General features: G+C 45.8%; 1 protein-coding gene and 1 long non-coding RNA gene across 9 annotated transcripts in view; one reads left to right on the plus strand and one right to left on the minus strand.

The window, feature by feature from the left end:
• Window positions 1–1,083: 1,083 nt before the first annotated feature.
• Window positions 1,084–3,090, minus strand: LOC147599959 (uncharacterized). The gene is made up of 2 exons (XR_015259143.1): window positions 2,221–3,090; window positions 1,084–1,482 (listed from the first exon to the last, which is right to left on the minus strand). It is a non-coding gene; the product is annotated as an uncharacterized LOC147599959 (long non-coding RNA).
• A 696-nt stretch (window positions 3,091–3,786) lies between these two features.
• The window catches only part of PTPRF (protein tyrosine phosphatase receptor type F), a 386,594-nt gene continuing 365,380 nt past the window's right edge, over window positions 3,787–25,000 (plus strand). For all 8 annotated transcript variants that reach the window (XM_086752931.1, XM_086752935.1, XM_086752933.1 and 5 more), the window contains exon 1: window positions 3,787–3,970. The gene's annotated coding sequence lies outside the window, so the exon portion shown is untranslated. The remainder of the gene's footprint in view (window positions 3,971–25,000) is intronic.

Consider the following 25,000-nt stretch of genomic DNA (forward strand, 5'->3'; position numbering starts at 1 on the left):
CCAGAGCAACTCCTGGACTGGCTGAGCACAGATGTCATCGCAATGAAAGCCAGAAAAACACGGTTTCTCCAGGACCTGACAGGAATGGAAAGAAATGCAGGAGAGACAAATTGGGCAGGAAACGCAGAGGGGAGCAGAAACCGCTCCAGCGGCAAGCTCACTGTATTTTGTATATTGTTTTCTCTAGCTTACGTGTACATCATGCATTTGTCTTTCCATTGCCATTCATTTAGGGTTAGGAAGGGACAGTCAGTTGATATTTCTGGGGCTTGAACACATGGAGACCATGCTGCAAAGGATAATTACTCATCTGTAAGTCTGCTTTTCCAAACAAGTGATTGTGTTTTGGGAAGAGTCTTCCATGGGACAGTTGCCATTAATACTCGATTTTGGCCCTTAGTGGAAGCAGGAGGCCGTTTCAGTTTCAGTCTCGCTGACCAGCATTCCCAGGGCCTTCCTCTACAACATTTTATTTGGTCAGGAGCAGAAAACTTCTCCCATTTAATAATGCCCAAAATATATTTACACACCAGGAGCAACTTGTCAGGTGGTGCTTTTTTTGTTTATTTCTTTGTTGTTTTTTTTTTTCCCCCAGTGAAGTTACCTTTCTAGTTTACTATGAGGAGAAGGAGGTAAATGAACTATGAGAATTATTACTCATGTTTATGTACTTTGTAGGACGTCTAAGGCATCCATTAAGAGGGGAGATTCGCTGTGCTAAGCACTATGCAAAGCCGCAGTAAGAGAGACCACGTATCTTGACCAGAGCTGGTCAGGCAGCCGAGATGAATGATGCAGAAAGCAAAAGACACTTGTATCTACTTTACAGAAAGGTACCTAAGGAACAGAAAACTTACACACCTTGGCCAGAAGTGAACAGCACTTTAGCATTGTGACCGTGCTTTTATTACAACACTGGCTTTTATTTCTTCAATCAAGTACAAGCTGTAATAAAGCAAAATTAAGGATAAGTTCTTATCCTAAGCCTAAAGATTCCCCAGTCCAGACAACCTAGTGCTGTGGATGAGGAAGCATCAGGGCTGTCTCTTCAAGGCTGCAGTTCCTTCAACTGGAGAACAGAAATAGGCAACACAGATTGTTTTTTATTATTATTTGGAGCAAAACAGAGTATTCTAATAATCCTGTCTTACAAAGGAAATGAAAGAGTCTTGGGGGTAATATTGAAAAAATGGTGGGCAGTCAGAGTCATGGCCATATGGTCCTCAAGCTGTGCTGTCAAACACATCTACAGATGGAGATGTATTATCTTACATGAGCACCCAGTTGAGCATTGCACTAGGCGCTTGTGAATCAGACCAGGAGACCTGACAACACAATTGACTATTACTATAAAATCAGGTGAGAAAGAGTCAGCAGCAAGAACACTCCCTCGAAGAAAAAACGGTTGGAGAAAGGATGAACTTCCGACAGGCTGTGCAGCTTACAGATTCCATCCAGAGTATTTAGCAAGTTTAGCAACACCTGAAATGAGAAGGGAAATTGTTCTGACAAGTCTTAAAAAAATTAAGAATCCCGGCCTTTTGATTTTAAACCAATTTATTATGTTTAAGGCAAGCAAAGCCCATCCCACAGCAGCCTCTATACACTGGCTGGCTATCAAGTGACACCCATGACCAGCGTATGGGTGCGTAGGCTTGCTCTGAAGAGCTGGATCAAAGGGAAGGGAGAGCTACCAGGAGCAGTGACCTCCAAGCTGGGTGCTGCAAATACACACCAAGGCTTTGCCTTCCAGAAAGCTTACCGCTGAAACGGCTGGGCAGGCTGGAGCCATGAGAGCTACCGAGATGACACAACGGGGCATTACACATAAACTGGTGAACCAAACTCAGGGCTTTAGGACTCCTGTACGCCTCCTTCCAGAGTACAGCTCCGGTGACAGCACGCCAGTGTATCCTGCACTAAGCAAACTGCTGAAGTGGATGCCTTTGCTTTGAGGAATGCAAAATAACGAGTCCCCGTGAGTCCCTGTGACTGCAGGGCCCTCAGACAGGTAAGGGGGTGACAAACTGGTATTCAGTGAATCACAAGGCACCAGTGCCTATTGGTCTCACACTATTCATAGCCTTCCAAGTTTTTACATCAGGAAGGATGGAGGACATGAGGGAATAATACAGAGTTTTGGGTGGTAGCTGTATGTGAAAACTCTTTGTTTCGTGGTTCAGATGATTAATGGCTTACGCCCATGGGACAATCATTTACCTGCAAGTCTTGGCTAGAAGCTCCAGGGCATCAAAAGTTTATGAGGCAGCTCTGTGTCAGCCCCATGAATCCAGATTTGTGAAGGTGTTTAGGAACCTGCATCTTTAAATGTCTAAAAATATCTTACAAATCTGTCTCGTGGATTGGCCCAACATTTCAGCGTCTCCACTCAAAAGTTCTTAAGCATCTGACAAGACTAGCAAAGGAGCATTAAGCCACAAATCTTCAGTTTTTCAAGCAAACTTCAAAAACCTGTCGCTTCCACAATAAAATCCACAGGGGTCGGGTTGACATGACCCACCTTACACTTGCCAACATGGCTGCTGTGCAAGCTGGGGGAACAGCTCTAGCGGCTCCATGAATCCCTGCTCCCCCGCCGCAGGGATCTCCCGGCTTCCCCGTGGTCTTGTGCTCCGGAGCATCCTGAAGCAGATCCAAATTTTAACACGGAGAGCGAAGCCCATGGGCACTTTGGCAGTGCTGCGTGGCACTCGGCCAGCACTACTTACTCTAAGCTCCGTGGCCTCGCTGTGTAATGCACAGAAGGGCTGTTTTGCAGCAGTTTTTGGATACCGAGTAGAAAGGAAAATATCCCCAGAACCAAAGGCTTCCAGTGCCAGAGCTTCCTGCACCGTGACAGAGGTGTAAGACCAGCTTCAGGTGCTCAGTTTAGGGCAGAGGCGAGTGATGCATGAGGGACCGGGCATTACATTCAGGAATGTGAAGCCTGGTGCTCCTCAGAGTGCTGGAGGAGCCATGCTGGGGCAGAGGAAGAACCTCTGCAAACTCTTTGGCCCTTACCACCATCCTGGCTAAACGGAGATGGGAGGGCAATGGCAAAATATCCTCCAAGGAACACAGTTACCATGCACGAGCAGACATCCCAGAGACTACTGAGGGGGAAAAAAATGAACATGCGGTGGGAAATGCCAGAGTGAGCCCAGCACAGCTCTCAGGGGAAAATGGCAGCAGGCCCAAACCGCCCTGACGCAACCCCAGCGCCTAGGAAGGGTTGGGCAACCAGCCAAAGAGCACCAACACCGCCGGTGCTGCGGGCTGCCTTAACCCTTCTGAAACAGGCCGCAGAAAATCCTCCTCAGTTTCACTCTTGCTTAGTGCGAGGCACTGGATGGGGAAGAAGAAAGGAGTGAAGGAATTACACAGCCAAAGCGGCCCGGTGCTCGCTGGCTGCACGGGCTGAAACAGCTCCGAGCAGCCACAGCCGGTCAAACCGACCGTAAATCGCAACAGGTCTCGGCGCTCCCCCGCCGCAGACGGGGGGAACCTCGCTCGGCCTCCTGACCACCGCTCCTCGCCCCCACCTCGGTTCTGACCGACACCCAACCGCCACAGCGACCCGGGTTTGCGAGCGGAGCTACCGGCTGCGATCCCGTCCGGGGCGCGGCGGAGCCCCGGACCCCTCCCGCGGGGCCTCGGGGGGCTGCGGGGCCCCCCCGGCTGCCAGGCCAGGTCCTTCCGGCGGCGCCGCGCCAGCGCCCGCCCCGGGCCGCGGCCGCGCCCTCCCCCCAACTCTGGGCCGCCCCCCGCCCACACCTGGCCGGGGCGGGCCCTGCCCGCCGGCTGCGGGCCGACTCGGCGGGGCAAGGCAGGCGGTAGTTGAGCGCAGCCGAGGCCGCGGGGGAGCGGAGCAGAACGGAACGGAACGGAGTAGGAGCGGGGACTCGGCCGGGAGCAGCGCCGCGCCTCGCCGCGAGGCCGAGCGCGGCAGCCGGGGCCCAGCCCAGTCCAGGTGAGCCCGCGGGCGGCAGGTGGCGGCGCGGCGGCGGCGGCGGCGGGGCGGGCCGGGCCGGGCTAGCGGCGGGGCGGGCGCGGCGCGCGGCCCCGGCGGGGGCGGGCTGGCGGCGGCGCGCGCGGAGCGCGGTCTCGCGCGGTGGCGGCGGCGGCTGAGGCTGAGGGAGCGGAGCTGAGCGGAGCCGCCGGGCGGTCGGCGGGGAGCGGAGCGGGTTCTCGCGTGGCGCCCGGAGGCAGCATGCGGGCGGCGGAGCCCCGGAGCCCCGGTAAGTGGCTCGGCCGCGGCACCTTCCTCCCTCGTCAGCCCCAGTCCCGGCGCGGCAGGATCGTCTCCCGGGGAGCCGCCAAACTCCGCCGCCTGTTGAGCCCCGCGGATCGGGGTTCCCCAGCGCCGGCCCCGCCGCCCGCCTTGGCTCCGCCGCCGCCCCGGGTGCCCCGTGGGGGCCGCCCTTTCGGTACCGGGCTCCCCCCGCCCGCCGGGGCCGCCACGCGGTGCCCGGTGGCCTCCGGCTGCGCCCCGCGGGGCCTCCCCCGGGTCGACGGGGAGCAGCCAGGCACCTGCCGGCACTGCGCCGCGCAGCCGGGGGGCGCGGCGGGGGCGCGGGGCTCGCCGCCGCGGCGTGACCTTCCCGGCGGGCTGCGGCGCCTGGGGCAGCCCCGGCGGGCGCTCCCTCCTTCGGTGGGTCGGCGGGGTGGGTGGGTGGGTGCCGCGCCCAGCGCCGCGGGGCGTCCCGGGCGCGGTGCCTCCGCCGTGCGATGAGGCGCGGGGCGATCGGGAGCGGCCCGAAGCGTTTCCCCGCGGCTGGCGCTGGCCGTTCTGCGCCGGGAGGAGGGAGGGCGCTGCAGCGGGGCGGGGGGCGGCAGATCGCGCCTTCCTTCACCCACCCCCACCAACCCCCCCCAACCACGGTGGGGCGAGCCCGCCTGGGAGAGCGCAGGGCTGCCGGGCGGCGGCGTCTTGGGTGGCGAGAACAAAGGGGCCCCCGGCGGGAGCGGGCAGGGAGCCCCGCCGCTGAGCCCGGGGTGCCGGTTCGCAAAACCGGGGAGGGATGAGGTGGGGGGGGGGGGAGGAGGTTCACCCTTTTCTCCTCCGCCCGCCCTCCCGGGGGATCGCGGCTGCAGCCTCCCCGGAGCCAGCTCCTGCCCCGCAGCCGCCCCCGCAACCTGTTGGGCCGCCTGCCTGCTCGGGAGCCCCGGCGGGTAGCCGGGGGGCGGGCGGGCGGTTCTCCGCCGGGGGGGCCGGGGAGCTTGGGGGGGGCGCCTGCGGCGAGCGGGAGCTGAGGCTGGAGGCGAGCGGTGCGGGCGGGCGTGTTCGCCTTGCCGGGGGTGTCGGCACCCAGAAACTGTTCCGAGAGCCAACTTCAAGCAGTTCAAATACCTGGCATAAATTAAATTTAATGAAAGAAAGTATTTCCGCGCTGTTAAACAAAGACCTGTTCCTGCAGACCTCTTCCGTGGAAAGGATGTGCTCTGTTTCCAGGAGACTGACTGGGGCAGCTGTTTTAAAGCGTTTGGGAGTTTTGTGTGTGTTTCAGATGTAGCCAAATGAAGCTGTGTTGTCAGTATCAAATAAAACGTTCTCCTGTGGAGCGTAGATTTGAGCTATTAAAAGTGATTTAGTCTGAAGATAGCTGGATAATCAAAGCTTCAGCCGTAGGTTACATTGAATATTTGCTGGTTTAGAGATCTCTGAAGGCAGCTAACCTGAGCAGGGACGGCGAGCAAATAGAGTTTCCTTAAGCTGCTTGTATAACCACCTTTGTTCGTTTTACAAGGTAAATGTTAAAGAAATTACAAATTTAATTTGAGATTACTGAGGTCCTGTGCTGCAAATGACTTCTCTCTGTGTCTGGTTACCAAGTGATTGTTCCAAGTCTGCCAGTGTGGCTTTGGAAACAGCTTTTTAAATAGTCTATTGCACTCCTTACGATAATGCAGGAAATGCGTGGCTCATGAGAATGGTTTTATGGAAGGAGCAAGTGTACTTTACTCCTGATTTTATTATTTCTGCCGTGGTGGTTCGCTGTGGGGCTGAGGACATAGGAGTAATGGATATCCGTTGGTTGAAGTGCATGATCAGCAGTCTGAACTTCAAAAGCAAGAGGTAAAATCTGCATGGAGAAACGGCCGTTTTGTGATCTGAATGTGTGGTGGGTGACGGTGTTGGGTTATTTAAGTTCTCAGTTTCTGCCTTTAACCGCCCATCTTAATGTGCGAGTTTCTTAGCCTACGTCACTGGCGTGCGTCCCGGTTGTTGAAATAGGAGGCAGCGTGACCCTGCACGTGAAGGGGTTAAAACAGCTTATGGCCAAAGAGTTAATGCATCACTTCAGCTCAAGAGGTTTTTATAATTCAGCTTAGTTACAAATATTACCATCTGCCCTTTTCTTTGCCTGTGCGTGTCCATAAATATGTCTTGGGTAAGTACTGGTTGGGGCCATTAGCAAAATAGTAGAAGCCACAGACAACACTTTATTCTCATGCATGTTGCCAGTGAAAATGTCAGTTTCTGCAAAATCAAAATTGAAGCCTTCCTACATTGTGTCTACATTTGGTTGTGGATTGAGAAGTATGCAGGTATTTTTAATTTTTTTTTTTCTTTTTTTACACTAAGTCCTACTTTTGGGAATGTGAGATAACTGTCATTGGCAAAAGCAGAGAAGACAGTCAAAGCTTGTGATTATAAGGGAAAAGATCTAAGCTTGTGGGTAACGGAGAAGAAATGTTTTCCTCTTTGTGTCCGCATAATGCAGAGCTGTGGGAAGATATGCTTAATGAGGATCATTATTGCTGTGGCTTTCCATAAATCCACTTGTAATGGAGGCTTTGTACAGTTACTTCTGAATCTGTACATTTAAAAACTGCAAATAGCGATAATGGAGTTGGCTAATAGCAGACTGTCAAGTAAGTGCAATCCTTGTGATAACGCTCAGCCATAGATCTCCATTTAAGTATTACTTTTAAGCAGAAAATGTTTCTTGTAGGTCATAGTATATGCAATTTGGAGGGAAAAAAACAGTTGTTGCTGCCTGCTCTTGAATCTTAACCAGCTAACTTTAATTGTGCAAAGGGTACTTTTTCTCTTCAGCTTTTTAGCAGATAGCAGGAGATCTACAATTCAGTAGGTGCATTGGTTTGGATTTAGGTAGTAGAAAGGGGTAGTAATAATAATAACAACCAGCTTAAAGCTGGCTGGAGAGGTCTACCTGAGCAGTAAATGTGTGGCTGTGTTCAACTTAAGGTTGGGACTTGTGCTTTTTGAAGAACTGCAAATTTCCCTATGAAGTACTGGTGTGAGCTGGTGTACCAGGCGAGAGTCCGAGCAAGTGCTGTTAGGAGTTTTAACTGGGACAAACCTTTCTGTTCCAGGTTTTTTTCAGTGCCTCTTAGAAGCCAGGGTTGAGAGTTAAATTACTCGGGTCTGTTACACAACTTAAAGGTGAAGGTAAGACGGTAGGGAAAATTGTTAATGTATTATCTCACCCTAGAAGTAAAGCACGTGTAATAGCTGCTGGGTGGTTTAGATAGTGTTTTGAATGAACGCAGTTTTAACTTACGTAGCTAAGAAACAGCTTTTGAAGAAATCTGACACGCGAGTTGCTTATGTTTATGTTTGGAAGAACTCATTGAGAAATATTTGTGATGTTCACCATCTTTGTTTACTCTCCTTTAAAAACAATGCCTTGACTTTCACCTTCCATGTGGTTTGTTAGAGCTTCTTACGTGGATTAACTTTTGCTCAAAATCTGACCATAAAAGTAAGCTTTGGTTCTACAGACCTCAGTGCAGTGTTCAGATCCAAAATGTATGCTTCCTTTCCAGTAAAAACTTATAATTACATGGGGTGGTAGCTAACTGGAAAGTATTGCAAAACATATGTAGGAATACTGTCGTATAAACTCTCAAACTGACGAATGACTCACTGCACCAGTGCTGTATCAAATTCTATCTATACACAAGGTTTAAATGACAAGTTTACTTTAGGCAGGGAATATGCAATTTTCTTGTACTCTTTCTTCATCTAATGTCAAGTGAGCTTAATGAAATGGTACATGTGGGCATACAGGAGGCACCAGTTGTAGAGCTTTAATGAGCAAAGGGAACGAGCACTGCTTGGCTCTGTTTGGGAAGATGATAGAGACGTAACTACTCGGGATATTAAAAACCAAGTTCACGGTGCTGATGCATGTCTTGAGACATTTGTTTCTTTTAATGTACCTCACCGTGATTTGTTTATGTGCCTTTACTAACATTTGTTCTATTTTTGGTTTCTATAGGCGAGGGTACTTTGTTTTTTAGCAGCGTATGTGTTCGTCTTTCCATATTTGTATTAGTTGAGTTTCTAACTGGTGTTCAGAATTTTGGCAATGTCTTTGTGAATATAAAATTCAGGTCACTGCCAAAATGAAAACAGGATGATGTTCACCATGGGAAAGGGGCCCATGATTGTAGGTTAAAGGGGAAAAGACCGTTTTCCACTGCAACAGCACAGGTTTTATTCATGACTTTGTGATTGCGATTTATTATGAGAAGCTTCACAGAGCTTTGGAGACCCCTCCAAAACCCAGGACATGTAGACAGGCAGGAACATCCTGTAGCTGGGAAGCCTGTGCGAGCTGGGAGGAGGACAGGGAAGAGGAGGAGTGGTGGAGGGGAGGGGTCTTGTGCTGTACATTGCGGGTCTGTGGGTGCCGGGGTGCCTGGTGAAACACCGGTGGGAAGCCCAGCCTGCAAGGCTAAAGAACCCAGTATCCACTCAACCCTAGGTGGAAGACTTTGAACTCTTCACAACCTCTTCTTTTAATTCCGAATTTAGCCACAATCCATTCTGCCACAAAGCCTGTCCCTTCTGCTCTCTGTTAGTAATTGTCTTTCTGGGCTGTGGGGAAGACGTAGCGCATGTCCTCGGTCTTCGCCGTCTGTTGTTCAGGAGAGCTGTAGTGACCAGCGCCTGCACGTGTTCTGACTCTGTGGGAAGGTCAGAATCTCCTGGGGCTGTGCGAAGAGGCTCAGGAAGGGAAGCTGGAGCATTGGCTATTTGAAGTCGGTGTGCACACGGTGTGTACACCTGTGCCTTAATTGGGGGGAAAAAAGAAAAGATTGAAACAAATCTTACTCCTTCAAGGACCCTATTATCTGAGAACTTTTCTAAAGATCAAAAATACAGAGATAAATTAGGATTTTTGGAGCAGGGGATGGAAGCAATGTGTATAAAAAGCCTGGTTGAGAGCAAAATTTGCCTGGGCTTGCTGCTCGGAGGAAGTAGCTCTGGGTGCTCTTGTTAAGTGAAATCCACTGTGTAGCTGACATACAGCAACACCGTTAATCTGGGAAGAGTTAGGGTGGTCCCACTCTTGTTCTTGTCCTTCAGCAGGCATAGAAGCTTCCAGTTTACAACCTGCCCAGAAGACATTTATTTCTTGGCACAAAATTTCAGCTGCAGCTGGCAAGTGGGTAAGTACTTTCTTCCAGCCTTACTGAGAAAGAGAGGAATTATTTAGGTTGGCACAAGAAGTTTATAGTTTGGAGTTGTCAGATGAAATTGAACAGAGAAAAAATGTGGAGGCTGGGCATGTGGCATCGCTCTTTGAAAAGCAGTGCTGGAAATCCCGTCATCGCTTGAGACCAAACAAAGCGTGCATGTGCTTGACCGTGGTGAGGAATTGTCTATTGGCTTCGTAGACCTCTCTTCCTTATTTTTATTTTTCTTGCAAGTGTAGTGTTTGACAGTGAATTGCATGTGTGTATTCAAAGGATCACATCTGTTCTATTTTATGAGACCCACATAGCGGGGTTGCTTTTTTATCCCTCCAGTGTATGGATTCTTCTCTCGTGTGTCATCCTCGCTGCTGAAGGCAGCCGGGCACTTGAGCTTTGTAATATCTCTTCTCTCTTCAGGAGCAGGAAGTTATTCATGGGATGGTACTTGATTCTTCAGTTAGATTTCCTCACAAAATTAGGTTTTACAGTGTTTTGGAAAAGCCATTATTTTTCTAGAGAGTTTTGTGAGGAGGGGTCATTGTGTGGCTCTTTTTCTGGAGGAGTTTTGGTAATTGTTAGATCAACAAGTTAGATTTTCTGCACCAATGAAGAGCAACGAAGCCAGTGAAGGGTCTAGAGCACAAGTCTTATGAGGAGTGGCTGAGGGAACTGGGGTTGTTCAGTCTGGAGAAGAGGAGGCTGAGGAGAGACCTCATCACGGTCTACAACTCCCTGAAAGGAGGTTGTTTCGAGGTGGGTGTCACTCTCTTTTCACAAGTAATAAGTGACAGAATGAGAGGAAACGTCTTCAGATTGCACCAGAGGAGGTTTAGATTGGATATTAGGAAAAATTTCTTCACCAAAAGGGTTATCAAGTGCTGGAACAGGCTGCCCAGGGTAGTGGTTGAGTCACCATCCCTGAAGGTATTTAAAACATGTGTAGATGTGGTGCTTAGGGACATGGTTTAGTGGTGGACTTGGCAGTGCTAGGTTTACAGTTGGACTCAATGATCTTAAAGGTCTTTTCCAACCTAAATGATTCTATGATTCTATGTATTTTGATAGGATCGTTAGTCGGGAAGGTAAATTAGATCTGAGACATATGAAAAAGGCTAGTCTACTGTTTGGATGTTAGGGTATGTATTTAAATAGATTTTTTTTTTTTTTTTTTTTAACCTGGCAGATACTGTGCTTCTGATTTTTTAACTTGAAAGAGAACCATAGAGGTGGTAAAAAGGATCCTTTTGGACACAATGTGTTAAGAAGGTGTTGGGTGGTTATGTCTTTGGAAGACATGAGATGAGGGGAAAGGAGGAGAAAGTGACCTCTTGTTTTTGGATGGTGGTGTTGTCTTTTTGTAAACTGCTGTTTTCTTCAAATACAAAGGAGTTATGTTTGTTTATATCTTAAGTAACATTTCTTTCACCAAATTGGATCAAAGCTTTAGTTGTTGTGGAATCAATAATAATTCTCCTAACGAAAACCTGTAATTTATGAATGTACTGCCCATTGTATTTTAACTACTTGTAATACAGAATTTGCAAGATTACACAAATTGACTAGAAGATACATGCAAAAACCAATAATACATATTCTATGTCAAAGTTCAGTGAAATATGAAACATAATTACCATAAATGATGAAAATTAGCCTCTTCAACCTATGAACTAGAAGGCATGGAAATAATTTTGTAATATATATTCTGATTGGTGTTTTTTTTTTTTTTTTTTTTTTTTTTTTTTTTGAGACTGTACATGGGCACCACCAAAAATCCTTTATAGTCTTACGTCTAATCTCAGTGTTATTATGTGGTAAAGACGTGCTCATAAACTTTTATTTCACCTGATGAGGAGACGTGCGTTTTGAACGTGCGTTTTGGATACTGACTGTCTCCTTGCTGTAGCTTCCATGAAAGTGCAGATTTGAAGAATTACACTGGGGAGAACAAGTATTTCAGCAGATTGTAGAGGTACTGCTTTAATTCTGCCTCTTGACACGCAGAGAGAATTACAGACTTTTGAAGGAAAGTTTGTCACTTTCAATATACTTGTGAGATCGAAGCCTGTTGCTAACAGAGTTGCTGCTCCTGTTGGTTTGAATTTTCTCTGGATCCTGCTACATCTTTGGACCAGAGGAGTGTAAAACTACACTTTATGCTTTGGAGATAGTGTTTTGGTAGAATACCTGTTTGGGGTCTCTTGCCTCAGAAAAAGGTATTTTAGAATGGCCCTTCCATTAGCCTAATTTCCTGAAGTCTGTCCCATTGCAGGGGGTCCATTTTGGCAGAGGTCTGTAGGTGCCAGATCCTACTTCTTCACCCAGACAGGTCAAGACAGGGAGAGCTCGTGGAAGCCTTTCATGGCCATGATTTTAGCTACTTTTTGGGGGCTGATGCCAAGTGTGGCTTTCTGTTACTCGAAGCTGGATTTTGGATGAGACTGAAGCATGTGCAGGCTCTTGCAGCCCCTGTGTTTGAGTGGACAGGTGCCTCCTGTGCACAGAGATGTCTGCCCCTGACAGCCAGCATCGCCCTTTGTTTTTCTGCCTTTGCTGCTGGCTTCCCTGGCTCTGTGGGTCTGATGGCAAGGGGCACCTCGCGCAGGAGGAACACGCAGAAGTGTAACGCCTGTGCCTCGGTGAGAAAACTCCAGCAGATCTACAGGAGCAAGCTGCTCCAATAACTGTGCTCAGCTCCTACTATGCTTCTTACCTGAAGCTTTTTCTCTATAAACAACAACATAATGAAGTGTGCTGCTACGGTACCTCGGTGCCTATCTCTTGCTTATGTCTGTGGAAAGAACAGAGGAACATAATTACAAGACGGGAGAATTCTGAAGAGTTACATGGCATCAGGCTCTCCAGCTCTTCTAATGATCCCTCACCCCAGTATCAGAAAGCCGGACATCTTTTCAGAACAGTTTGTTTGTTTTTTTTTTTTTTTTTTCCTGAAGAGTGGTCAAAGGCATCTTCATTGGCCAAAGCGGTTTGGGCAAATGTTTGTCTTAAAATGACTTGCATGGAATTACTGGGATCAACAACTTGACTGCAGTGATGAAAAACGTCTGTAATACACCAGAGATTGTGAGTTGTATTTTGTTTGCTTAGATCATTAGGTGTTCAGGGCAGGCACTGTGAATTGTATGGTGTTAAAGAATACATCGCACAGCAATTATGCTTCTGGAAAGCATTTATAAATGTAACTTTGAATTAGAGATGTGTTTTTTTTTTTTTTTTCCTTATTAAACATTGAAGAGTTGTGCTTTGAAGACCAGAGAATTTTTGATGCTCTTACACATTGTGTACAAGGAGCAGGTGGGGGATCTCCTGACCTCCTGTTTTTCTTTTTCTTTTCTTTTTTCTTTTTTTTTTTTTTTTTCTTTGTGCTAATGCCTCTATTGTGTGTTGGTTTTGGATGTTATGAGAAACGCACGTTCTGGTTTTGGCGTTTAGGTGAGAGGATGGGCTGACACAACTGTAGGTTAGAAATGGAGGATGAGCTCTCAGATATTGGCTGTCGTCGTATCTGAAGTGAGTTAACGGTCTCTTGGATTCTTGTTGCACAGTGTAATTAAAGTAAACACTATAATGCTAATCATTTATGTATTTTTGCCTGTGGGTGAAGTTTTAAATTAGAAGTAGCTATACTTCGGTGGAAGTGGATTTTTTTTTTTTTACTATTATAATGTTTCCTGTTCCAGTCTGGTAATGTTTCTGTGAGACTGCATAAAAAATATTGCTAGGCAGATTTGTTTTTGTTTTTTATTACCTAATTGTATATTCTAGTAACAATGTAATTATTGCTTTTAACAAAAACTGCCTGACTTGAGTGTTTAATTCCATCAGACTCAAGCAGTCACTGATGAGGTGATAAATGATAGGTTATATGTAGAAGTGGATTTGCAATTATTTGCTGCTTTGGGGGAGGAAAAAAAAAAAGGATGTGTTGTTTCTGTCCAGTGACTAATGCTGAAAATCAAAGCGGCGCACCAGATGTTTTTTCTACTGACTGTGGTTCAAGGTCTCTTTTGTACGGAGGAGGGTTTCAACTGAGTTGGTCTCTTGGCTTTGAAGTTTCTCTCACTTGTTAATGCGGCACTCCTCTAAATCTCTTTCTCCGGACTTCTCCGTGCACGGGTTTTATCGCAGAGCTCTGTTCCCAACCCTTCAGATGCCTGCCGGCTCCCCGTTCATCAGGAGGTGTGGAGGGGTGATGGCATTTTTACAGTGCGGGCTGAGCACTTCCATTCACTTGTGTTTATTTCATAGAATTAAAACAAGAATAAGTGTTTTGCTTTATTTGTTGATGTCTGATTAGGAATTAGTGGAAGAAACTGAATCGCTGGTGTGATTAATGGAAGGTTTTGTTTCTGATGTATGAAAGGACTCATTGTCTGAGGCTTTTCCTCCATCGCGCTCTCCCTAATCCTGTTGAAATCACGCTGACGACGGCAGCGCTTGAGGCTCCTCGTCTTATTTTCCTGTTAACTTAATCATACAGCTGGAAAAATTTCCTCCTCGAAGGGACGGTAACTTCTCGTGCCTGGTCTGCTGTCACATTGTAGGGGCCTTGCTGATAAGATGGGCATTAGTTTGGGGGCTCTGAGAGGGAGAGGGTGGTTAATCTGAAATCTGCAAATTGATTAATTTATGCTACATTTGGGTTTCAAATCTGGGCCTGATGGTTTTGTAACACAGTTTGTTGCCTACTTCTTGCCAGCCATGGCTGAAGGAGGTGAGCTGCCTCATTCTAACTTTTAATTCCTCCCAAATTCTTGTTAGGTCAACTTTCTGTAATTGTAGTACTTATGCAGGAAAGAACTTTAAAATTGCTCAGTGTACGGTTTTAAAAGCAATTTTCTAAGTTTGAGTTTTGTAGAAATGAAGACATTTCTAAAGTACATAGCAGGAAATTATAGTAGACATGACTGCTCCTCTTTCAGAAAAACCCTGGAAGAAACACAATACCCCACCCCACGAACACTAGCCTTTCTTTTCTTCTGAATGACGTTGTCATGCCAAGGTCTCAGAGTGATTTAAAAATATAAACTAAACTCCCCTGTGGAATCTATTAAAAATTATTTGGTTCACTGAACATTCAATGCACGTACAGCCTTGGAATCCATTACATGCCTATAGAAAGACTTAAAAAATCCTCTCTGACAAAGTTGGTCTGAGTTGTGTCCCTTTAGCTGGTGGGCATGAGGGAATTACATTGCTTTACTTTCAAAACAGAAGTGTGTGGAATTAATATTGATTTTTATTGTAGCTGTCTGCTAGTGCCACTGTATCCAGGGGTCGTATGTCAGCCCTGCTTTTGTAGTGGCAGCTTTCCCTGTTCCTTTAGCTGAAGTCTGTAGTTGTGGAACTCTGGTAATAATGGGGAAATGTTGATTTTTTTTTTTTTTTTTTCTCCTTTGAATTCTATTTGTAAAGCTTTATTACCTAGAATTAAATTCTTATTAGGCTGAAATGATGCATAAATTCTTGTTGAATGGAGACAAATGCCATTAGAAATCAGTGAAACTAAGCTATATTTTAATCCCAGATTTATTTTCATTTCAATTGTTTTACATTGAAAACACTTTACATCCACTTTGTCTGTTTCGGTGGGTTTTTTTGTTCTGATAATAGTTAAGTTTGAGAGACAACGTGTTAGATTCCGACTTAACGGCATGGTTATGTGCTGTGACATGGGTTATGTTTCCAGGTGCCTGGTGTAGGTGTTGTCAGTTTCCATCAGCGCGTGCTGCCTTTGGGTGCTGAAGAGTTGTCGTGTTATTCAGCAAAAATATTTATTTTGGAAGAACTTTCCCATGTTTTCAGTCCATGATGGAGAACTGTGACATCTGCTACGTTGGGTTTTGTGTGCAAGTATTCATAGCTGCTCAGTAGTTACTCAGAGCCTAAAGTCAGGTGAGGACTGAAAGAAAACACAAATAATGGGCAATCCCTCAGGATATGCAAGTTTATTTGATTAACCCACCTGACCCGCAGCATTTGAGAGCAGTTAAATATTTGGGCAGTCAGCAGTCCCGTTAGTCATGTTTCATTAGGTGATGGCCTCCTGCATTTGGAGTTTACTCTGTTTTGCTGCTGTTGCCAAGTCTTGTGTGATCTTGAAAGGGAGCTGAGCGCTGGGGCACGGCGGGTGCTTTTGGGGGTGTTGCAGAACCAGGCTCCTGGGGAGATCTGGGGATGCATGTGGCTGCAGCAGCATCATCTGCAGCGGGTAGGGGATTGGAGGCAAGGGAGAAAATTGTTAATTGCGGATTGTCAACACCATGAAGGTTAGCTGGTAGATAAAGTTACTAACCTAAGCAGAAATAGCAACGCTTTCGTGAGAAGTGTAAAAGACTTGTCAAAACCTAATCTAATCTGCTGCATTAGCTGTACGTTGCAATAATGAATAAATGAAATTCCAGCAAGCTGAGATGGTCCAATTTTAATAACTTCTCAAAAAATCAAAATGAAGTATTGCACTAGAAGAGGCATATCACGGTTATCCAAATTTTGTTCTATAGAATCGTTTTTAATTTTATGCGAGCATACACTAATGGTTTAAAAACTCATTTGTCTCCTTGTCAGCAGCTTGACCAGTATTTTAATACAAGAGACATGGGTTTATCTTGAACCAGTCTTGTTTTTCAATGGGTGTTGCAGCCAGGTGGAAAATTGTTTGACTTTTTAACTGCTGTGGTTTTGATGCAGTGTCTGCTGTAAGAAAGTAAAATTTATGTAAAACCAGTGGCGCTTTCAATTGTCGTATTTCCATTTAGATGCAAAGGGAGGGGAGAGGGTGGTTGTGCTGAAGCAGTCAGTCTTGCCCTTTTTCTAAAGATCTGTTGTAGCTCTCTCTGAGTAGGTAAAATTCCTGTCCTCGCCAGAATCGGAGGAAATAGCTGCTGCAATTTTAGCTTTGTGCATTTATGGATGCATTGCTGAATCTGTTCTGGTAGAAACATGGCTAGTAAGTTTTATGGGAGGAGAAAGCTAGTACAAAAAATCCCAAACCCTCTTGGGATTCAAATGTGGTTTTAAAAATGCTGATAGTACCTTTTTGTCTATTCTGGCAAGAAAAGAGCATGGTTATAATGTGTTTTCATCATACAGGTTTTGTGAGTGACTAGGCAGGATTCAGCTCTGAATTCCTGACTTTGGAGTGTCCAAATTGTGCATAATTAACTTAAAAGTCAGTTTTCGGAGACTCAGCTTTTTACAGGAAAACTAATGAGAAATTTAGTGTAATGTACTATTCTTTTTGGTATGGTTTTCTCACCTGAAATTACGGAGTTATAAATATTTTAAATTGAAAATGGATCTTTGATTCTGGAATGAGATATGACCAAGTATTCTCTTGTATTTGTGGTCTCAGTGAAAAATGTTTTGATTAATAGAGCCACTACATTAGGTTTTTATGGTAGTTTGCCGTGACACAAGTGTAGTTTCTAAGTGTGCTTAAAAAGTACAAGTTTGGCAGACTTTCTGCTGTATCTTTTCTCCTAATTGCTTTTTGGGTTTGCATATAATCTTGTTAATTAAATTGATTTTGCATGATTGCTGAAGTATCTCTGAATAGGTAAAAAGTGCTTTTGATGGACCAAAGGGTTTGCGGTTTGGTATCAGTCGTGCTGGGGGTGTTGCTGTTAGAGGAGGGTGGTGTGGTGTTGCTCTGTGCCCACCTTGGGAAACGTGGTTGCCTGAGCCATTGTAAAGGAAAACAAAATAGTTTTGCGTTGGCGTGAAATGCCTTGCCCCGCTCAGTTTTGCAGTGCTGTCTCGTGTGTGTGTGTGTCTGCGTGAGGAGCCAGTGTTGTTGGCAGGGTGCCTTTCTCCGTTAATGCGTTCTCGCTTCGGTTGGGGTGCAGAGCTGCCGGAGGGGATGACACTGGGTGTTCGTCAGGTTGTCAGTTGCTCGCCAACGCTGTGAGACCTTCTCAGAAGGGTTCTCTTGCTGTTACCGGTGTGGGTGAGTGGAAACGAATGTCTCCAGAGGAGGTTTAAGGCAAAGGCAAGTGTCACCATGAAGGCAACTCCAGCAGACCAACCCAGCCCAGCAGACGTGGGCTCAGTTTCCTGAGTGCTGGCTGTGACTTTGGCTGCGCATGGGTGAGCTACAAGAGCTACTGACAAGCTGCAGAAATCCTAGGTGGATGTGTCGCCTCTCACTTTGTTTAATAGTGGATTTTTTTTTTTCTTTTTTCGAGGGAGGGACGGAGAAGACGCCGGGAGTTCCCAGCTACAATGCTTTTCAGATCCTTATTTGAAAGTGTTTTAAACAAGGGACATCAGAAGCTGAGATACAAAGCAACCTTTTGAAGTAAAAAGTGGGTCTGCATGAAAATGAACTGCTTGTCTGTGAAAAGAGTCAAGTGTGAAAGGATAGGATGGTTTCACTAAATGAATTTGATAGTCTGAGTAAGTGTGGCGAGGCAGAGAGGAGAATCTGGAAAGGTCAGGACTGAGCATGTGACTGTAGACAAGGAGGTGGAAAGACATGAAAGGAATTGAGTGGAAATGCCTCGGTTTACATTTTTTTTTTGCTTAGAAGTGATTTATTTATTTTGGTGAAGGTGGTCATAAAAAGGGAACTTTAGAAGCTTGCTGCAGAGAAGTGGGGAATCCGATGCCTTTGGGATCTTGTACCTTTTTCATTCAACTTTTGTGCGGTTTCAAATAGCTAAAAGATCAAAGCCCAAAGGCACTCCCTGTGACGTGTGCTGTCCCATCTGTAGGACTGCTCTGTCCTATGTGCTCTCTGCAGTTCAGCGCTTCAGCAGCTTTTTGTCCCAAGCACAGAATTTATTATTGCTGGCTCTTTTCCAGTGATCCACATAACTTGCAGATTTTAACTCAAATAATTTGTGGCGTGCTTTCTAGGTCCCTAATACTGCTTAACAGGATAGCGTAGAGTGTGAGATACCTGCATTCGGTGTAGATAAATGTGAGATGGTTTGCCTTGGTAGCAGGAAACAATCTGAACTTTTTGTACAAAGTGGTGGACTCTAGGTTGACTGTCACCGCTGGGAGTGGGATCTTAAGAGTGATAGTAATTCCATCAAACCATCAGCTCTGTACTTAGTAGTGATCAAAGAAAGCATAACATATCTTATGAAATGCTATGAAAAGAGTAAAGAATAAGATGCAGAGCATTATTATACCCTGTCTAAATCCATGGTTTGTCCATACACTGTTTCATCTCCCTTTCCTTTCATCTCAAGAAGAATACAGAGCAGCTAGAAGTGTGGAGAAACGCAATGTTGGTCGTTAGAGATCTGGAATGGCTTCCACGTGACAAATAACTGGGAAAGGGCTAGTTGAAGAAGGATGCGATAGAGGTCTGTGAAATCACGAGTGGTTTGAAGAGGGTTTGACTATTTCATCTTCCAGTGTAAGAGGAAGGGAAAGTCAACTGAACTTTCTTGGAGCCAGGTTCAGACCCTGGCAAGAGGGTTCTTCACGTAGGGGTGGTAAGCATATGGAACTCCTGGAAAAGGCTTTCTGGGGACTGCTCGATGGACAAATGACGCCAGTCTAAGGAAATCCCTACCAGTGAAAGTACTGAAGGCTACAAAGGTGCTTGAGGGAAGTGCAGATGTGCTCATCCTGTTCTTCCTCTTCTCTAGCCTTGTGCTTGCATTACAGGCTGTGTTGGAGGCAGGGTATTAGGCTAGCAGGACCTGTGGTGTGACCTGGCACATCCATTTTTATGTTTGCGTCCTGTGCTTTGCCACAAACTCCGTGAACTTTGTGTCCCCAGTTTGCTTAACGTAGGGCAAGCCCTCTGCATTAAAACCTTTTCTGTGGAACTTATTTTCTTGAGCAAGAGCAATGAATAGATAAGCTGCAGCTGGCAAAAGCTGAAAGCAAGAAGGGGGAGTTGCTGCTTTCCCATTCCGTTCCCAGTTGCTGTGGCTTACCTTATGCTATTTTGGTGTTGAGCCATTTCACTGAAGCAGCAGAAAAATAACTTCAGGCAGGAGGAGAAGAGCTGAATAGCTTTCTGCTGGTTGTTGGATTAAAGCAGTTCGTGGACGCTGCAAACGCCCAGGGGGACAGGACTGCACAGCCCGAGAGAAGGGAGCGAGGCGTTCTCCTTTTTACCGCTAGCAATCCATGAGATAACTGGGATGTCTCGGGGCACAGCCCACTCGTCTCCTGGCGGCGCAGCCTTCCCTTGCTCACACTGGCTTTAGTGATTGTTAAAGCGACTTGCAGAAGGCTTCAGCTCAGTAATTCAAAGGAAAACTCTCAAATTCTGTGCAGTCTTCACAGTTTTTGGTGAGCTTCAGAAGATCACAAATGGTGCTCAAGTAGGGCTCGATGCCAGCATCAGGTAAGTGGCAGCAGTGCCCAAACAGGCGTGAGCAGTCGCTTTTGCAGCGGCAGTAACCTACCTTGCAAAACCAGACTGCTGCTGATGTAAGTGTGGAGCTGCCTCCCATGATGTGGTGTAGACGGTGCCTCTCCTTGCCATCAGAAGCATCTCACTGGTGTTGTTACCACCCTGGCAACCTCGGGGTGCTCTGGAGTGAAGAGGGCCCCTAAGCGTGCAGGTGGGCAGATGTTATTTATTCACCTTTGCAATCAGAGAAGAATTAGGAGATGTTTTCCAAAAATCACTTGAGAAAGGGAAGGTGGTGGGAATTAGAGCTGGAGCAGTTTCTTCCTTGGCTTCGGAGGGTGATGGCGTGGAGAATGGTGCTTGCCCAGGGCATAGCGACAGCCAATTCTTTTTCTGCTTCTGTGAAAATGGATTGTTTTCTGTTGCGTTAGAATGAGTGCTTTTGTGTACAAAGTGCTGATCGAGGCCTTAACACGTTATCGGTGTGTGCAAAAGAGCAATGTATGTAAATGTGCCCGTTTTTTTAAAAAAAACAGATGGATCATGCCTTATGCCTCCTCCTTTTGACATCAGACCCCCTAAAAGGCTGTGAGAAGCTGTGATGTTCAGGGCTTTTTATTTTTATTGGACAAGAAGCAAAAAAAGGCTACTGTACAAAATGAAAAGGAGATCGGCTTTTAGCTGAAGGAATTACCATGTGAATGTCATAGACACCTATGAGCAGCGATGGTGGAGGGTACAGATTTGTGCTTGAATTCTTCCAAGAGTACTAACACTTGAGATTGATAGAAAAAATGTGTTTACTTTTAAAAAATGTAATACAGTATTAATGACTTCCAACTATTCTGCGAATATCTTTATCTTGGTAGATCTTTGTGCCTTACCTATTTCAAAAGAGATTTGCTCTACTCCTTCTATCTAGTGCTACATGTCAAAATAATTTTTCTTTCATGGACAGGCCAGTGAAATGTCATGTAGACTTCTTTCCATTATCATTTTAGTATGGGCAGGTCAGTAGCACTTTACACAGGACTAGAAAATTTCCCTGCTTTTGCAGGGCTGTGTAAATAGGTGTATCTTTGGTCTACTTTTCAACACCTCTGTGGTGTTTTAGATTCTCACAAACATAGATTTTGGGGTGTTTTTTTGGAAAGCTTTAAAAGTAATTTTTAAAACAGTGCTAATTCAGTGTGTCTAACTAGCTGAAGATCATTAACAGCTTCTCTGTTCAGTACAGTTATGCAGTAAAGCTCCTTCTGGAGTGATGCTATTAAATAATTCACTTATTTTCCTTAACTTTTTTTCTGGTCGCCTAGCTTTTAAAACCTTTACTGAAATGTTGTTTGAAATCCTAATCTTATTTCTTCTTTAAAGATTAATTCCATTAGTGCGTAGTTTATGGAGGAAAATGTTCTATTATGGGAGAAACATAAGTTACTTCTGTGATGAATTTTGAAAACATCAGTATGAATGCAGGCGGGACTGGTGATAGAAGATGACTGTGGAAAAAGAGCACGTTCTGTTTAGCTCCTTGTGTGTATGTGTTAGGATTGTGGATATTAAGGTAGATAGAACAGGCTACGCAAATGGAAATTTGTTTAGAGTGGTGGAAAATAAAAACATTGTCTTGATGCACATTTTAAAAATTATTTTGGCCATAGTCACAAAAGCTTTGCAAAATTTAAACTGTTCGATGAAGGGAGCAGGTCGTACTGTGACTTTGACAACTGTTCATTTTGAGAAGCAGTTGCTCCCTAAACTTCTCCCACAGCCACCCTACCAGGAGTTCGTTTTTGTGGGGGATATGGCCTGGAGTCATGGTGTGCTCAGGGGTCAGTTGTGTGTCTTCAGCTTGATTTTTACCTGGGATTTGCACTGGCTCATTTCTTCACCTAGGGAACTGGGTAGTGATGAGTGATTTGCAATGCAGTTATTTCTTCCACGTTGCCGGATAGCATTCTTTATTTTACTCCTTGGTGCACTGCCAGAAACAACAATTAAACCTTTACCTGCATTTTACTGAAGGCAGACTTGAACAGATTTGAGATCTTTGTTCTTTCAGGATCGTTGTGGTGTTTTGGATGTTTTCCAAACGTGTTTAACGGTCTGTGGTCCCTTTTCTTCTGGGGTGCACAGAAGAAACTGGCATTTCCTTGAGCTTGGTGACAGTTTGCCCGGCGGTGGTGATCAGCCTGCCAGGACTTGGTGTGTGGGTCTATGCTCGCCCCATTGTCCTCCGCTCCCGCTGGATATGGTTAAAGGTGTTTGCCTCATTCACGCTGGTGGGGCATGACTTTGGTCATGCTGTGTCTCTGGTGTGGTTTGCTCAGGGTTGCCCTGGAAAACTGCTCAGCTGGAGCCTGAGAGAGGTCTGCAGCTGGAGGAGAGCCAGTCTGTTCTCCAGATCAGGAGTTGTACCAAGCCTCTCTCTCCTCAAGGCCAGGACTGAGTTTTGTTGGAACAGACCGATGGACCTGTTTTCCTTTGTGCACATTGTACTTCAGAGCAGAACCTGCCTGGTGTACCCAAGATGTCAGGAGGGCTTTGCTTGGCCAGGCAGCCAGGCCCTGTGGGTGAACCTCAAGGTTGGTTGTCCTGGTGGCTTAGGGCTCCAGTGATGCCTGGCAGTTCTTGCAGCGGACAACAGCACATGCTTAGGGCCTGTGTTGGGAAGCAGCAACCCAAGTGATGTGGTTGGGAGGACATTCTCCACTTGTGCTTCATGCAGGGGTGCTTCTCATGATGCTGAAAAGCAGCTGGAGAGAGCACTGCTTACTCCATCCTGGGCATGGAGCTGCTGGAGGAGCACTTTGCCATGAGGCAGCATTCGGCAGGGCTATGCTAAATCTTCATTTCCTTGAAATACACGACTTCTGGGGCCCCAAGAGTTGTGCGCTCCTTGCAGACACCCACAGTTCAGATGAGCATTTTGACTTCTGCTTAAAGATGGGAAGCGGAGTTACTTGCTTGTCAGTGGAGTCCTGGAAGATGTGCAGAGCAAGCATCTTCGTTTGTCGTCCTGGGCTTGCTGGGGGCTGGAGTTGGAAGGTGTACTCCAGTCGCAGCCGCACACACCATGCCTTTGCGCGTGTGCGTGCAAAATCAGCTCTGGTAAATCGAAGGGGTCTCCTCTGGAGTGCTTTGTGGTCACTCAGCTTGTGAGTGTAACGGTGGCTACATGTCTGGTACCTTGGGTTGGTGGTTATGTTCTCGTGCCCTTGTTCTCCATCAGGCGCGCTCCTTCCCGCGGTCCATAGAGCTGCAGCCGCAGTGCTTGCATACAGGGTGTCACGTCTGCCTCTTTCCACCTGTATTGCTCGTTCCAACGACTGTTTGTAGCTGCTAATGATTTGCTGCAACGACTGCTGTGGGAAGTGAAACATTGCCTGATTGTATATTTCTTTATTTTAGCCTGGAAAACAGCACTTGACTCATTCACAGCATGATGCAAAATATTTATAGTGCTTGAAATGCTTGCAAAGACGTGTTGCAGGCAACAATACAAGCAGTGTCTTAAGCCATGTGGAGCGGTTTAATCTCTCTGAGCCTGTTCTCTGGGTAACTTTTTGGTCTTATCAATATAGAAGACTGACTCAGGATAGTTCAATCAATGTCACAAATTTTTAAAGTAATAAACATACCGTTCAATATACCTCCATATAGGTCAAAATACTTCTGTAGAAAGAGAAGTTCTTCAGCTCAAACTCCAGGAATACTCTTAAGTAAATAATAAAATGCTATTTGAGTTTTATTTAGAAGGTTTATGTAAGGAATTAAGAGGTGCCAGGAGAGGTGGACAGTGATGATCTGTGGCTGGGAAGATTGCACATGAAGGGAAGCTGAATTGTTTTGCATCAAAAAAAAGGCAAATCAGAAGGAGCATAAGAACTCTAAAATGTAATAAATTATTTAGGGAATCTAGGTCAGGAGACTGCTCTTGTGTTGTGAGACAGAGGAAATCTGAAACACTTTGACATCGGTCAGTTCAAGATGTGTGAAAGGAAAATCCTTTTTATGGTGCACGCAGGAAGATCGTAGCAGGTGTTTGTATGGGAGGTCAGTTTTTGAAGTTCAGAAGAGCATCAGGTACTTATATGGATATTGGGATTTGTGAAAACATTTAAAGAAGAAAAGAATGCTGTAGTTCACTTTTTTTTTTTTTAGCAATCCCTAACTGTTGAAAGATGAGGACAAAGCTTAAACTGAACTAGGCAGTGTTTTCTCCGTTGGAGGTTCTTGCATCTTCTCCCAGGCCCTTCAGGGTCTCTGTAGTAGATTGCTGGTGGCTGGATGGGCTTTGGGGCTAATCCTGCCTTGCTTGTAGCATCCTCTGAGGCTGGACATCTTGTGCACCTCTGTGAGATCACCAAGTCATAGACTACTGTGCAAATAAAAATCAGAGGACATAGCCTTTCTGTGGGAAACTGGCAGATAGTGTCGACTATTTGATAGGATTTTATCTGCAAGTATAACTGTAAAGGATTTTAATGTTTAGATTGATACTGGTATCTGGTTGATTTCTGCTGAGTTGGTACAGAGATTCCCGTTTACTTCTGTGGACGTTAAGTCAGGTCCCTTAAAAATCAATCCTATATCCCGTGTTAACTACTGTATTAAAAGGTCTGTCTACCTTTACTTGATAGTTTCATCCTGCTGAAGGAAAATATTTTAAATGGTAAGCAAAATCTTGTATATTGTTAATCAGGGAGGAATTACCCAATTAGCGTGATCCCAAAGGTCTGCCTAAGAGTCTTGCCCAGCCAGCAGTATTTTTAGCAGTCTCTGTCTCTAAAGCAGGTCACATAGATTCTTTTTGGCTACAACTTACTACTAAAATCTGCTTTGTTTTGGGAACACTTCATTCATTTCTGAGAACTAGGGCGATTGCTGAAGGTCATCTCGGAGGGAAAAGCTGTTTTTAAACCTTGAGGTTTAACCTTGGGAACTGCGATGGTGAAAACTCAGTGTGCCAGGCAGAACTGAGGCTGCAGTCACCCTGACAAAAACTGTTGGAGCAAGTGATGATTGACCAGAAAGGACAGGAGACGACAGAGAACTTGAAATGTGTGTGGTTGATACATTGTTACATCCGTCTTGAAAGCCCACGTGTCAGATAATTCGTCTCCTTGGTTCATAAATGATGAACCATCAGTCATACAGAGTTACCTTACCTGTAGATAATATTAAAAAGTTTGTATGGAAATA

This window comes from Chlamydotis macqueenii, chromosome 8 (assembly GCF_036417535.1).
Source record: "Chlamydotis macqueenii isolate bChlMac1 chromosome 8, bChlMac1.mat, whole genome shotgun sequence".
Lineage (NCBI taxonomy): Eukaryota > Metazoa > Chordata > Aves > Otidiformes > Otididae > Chlamydotis > Chlamydotis macqueenii.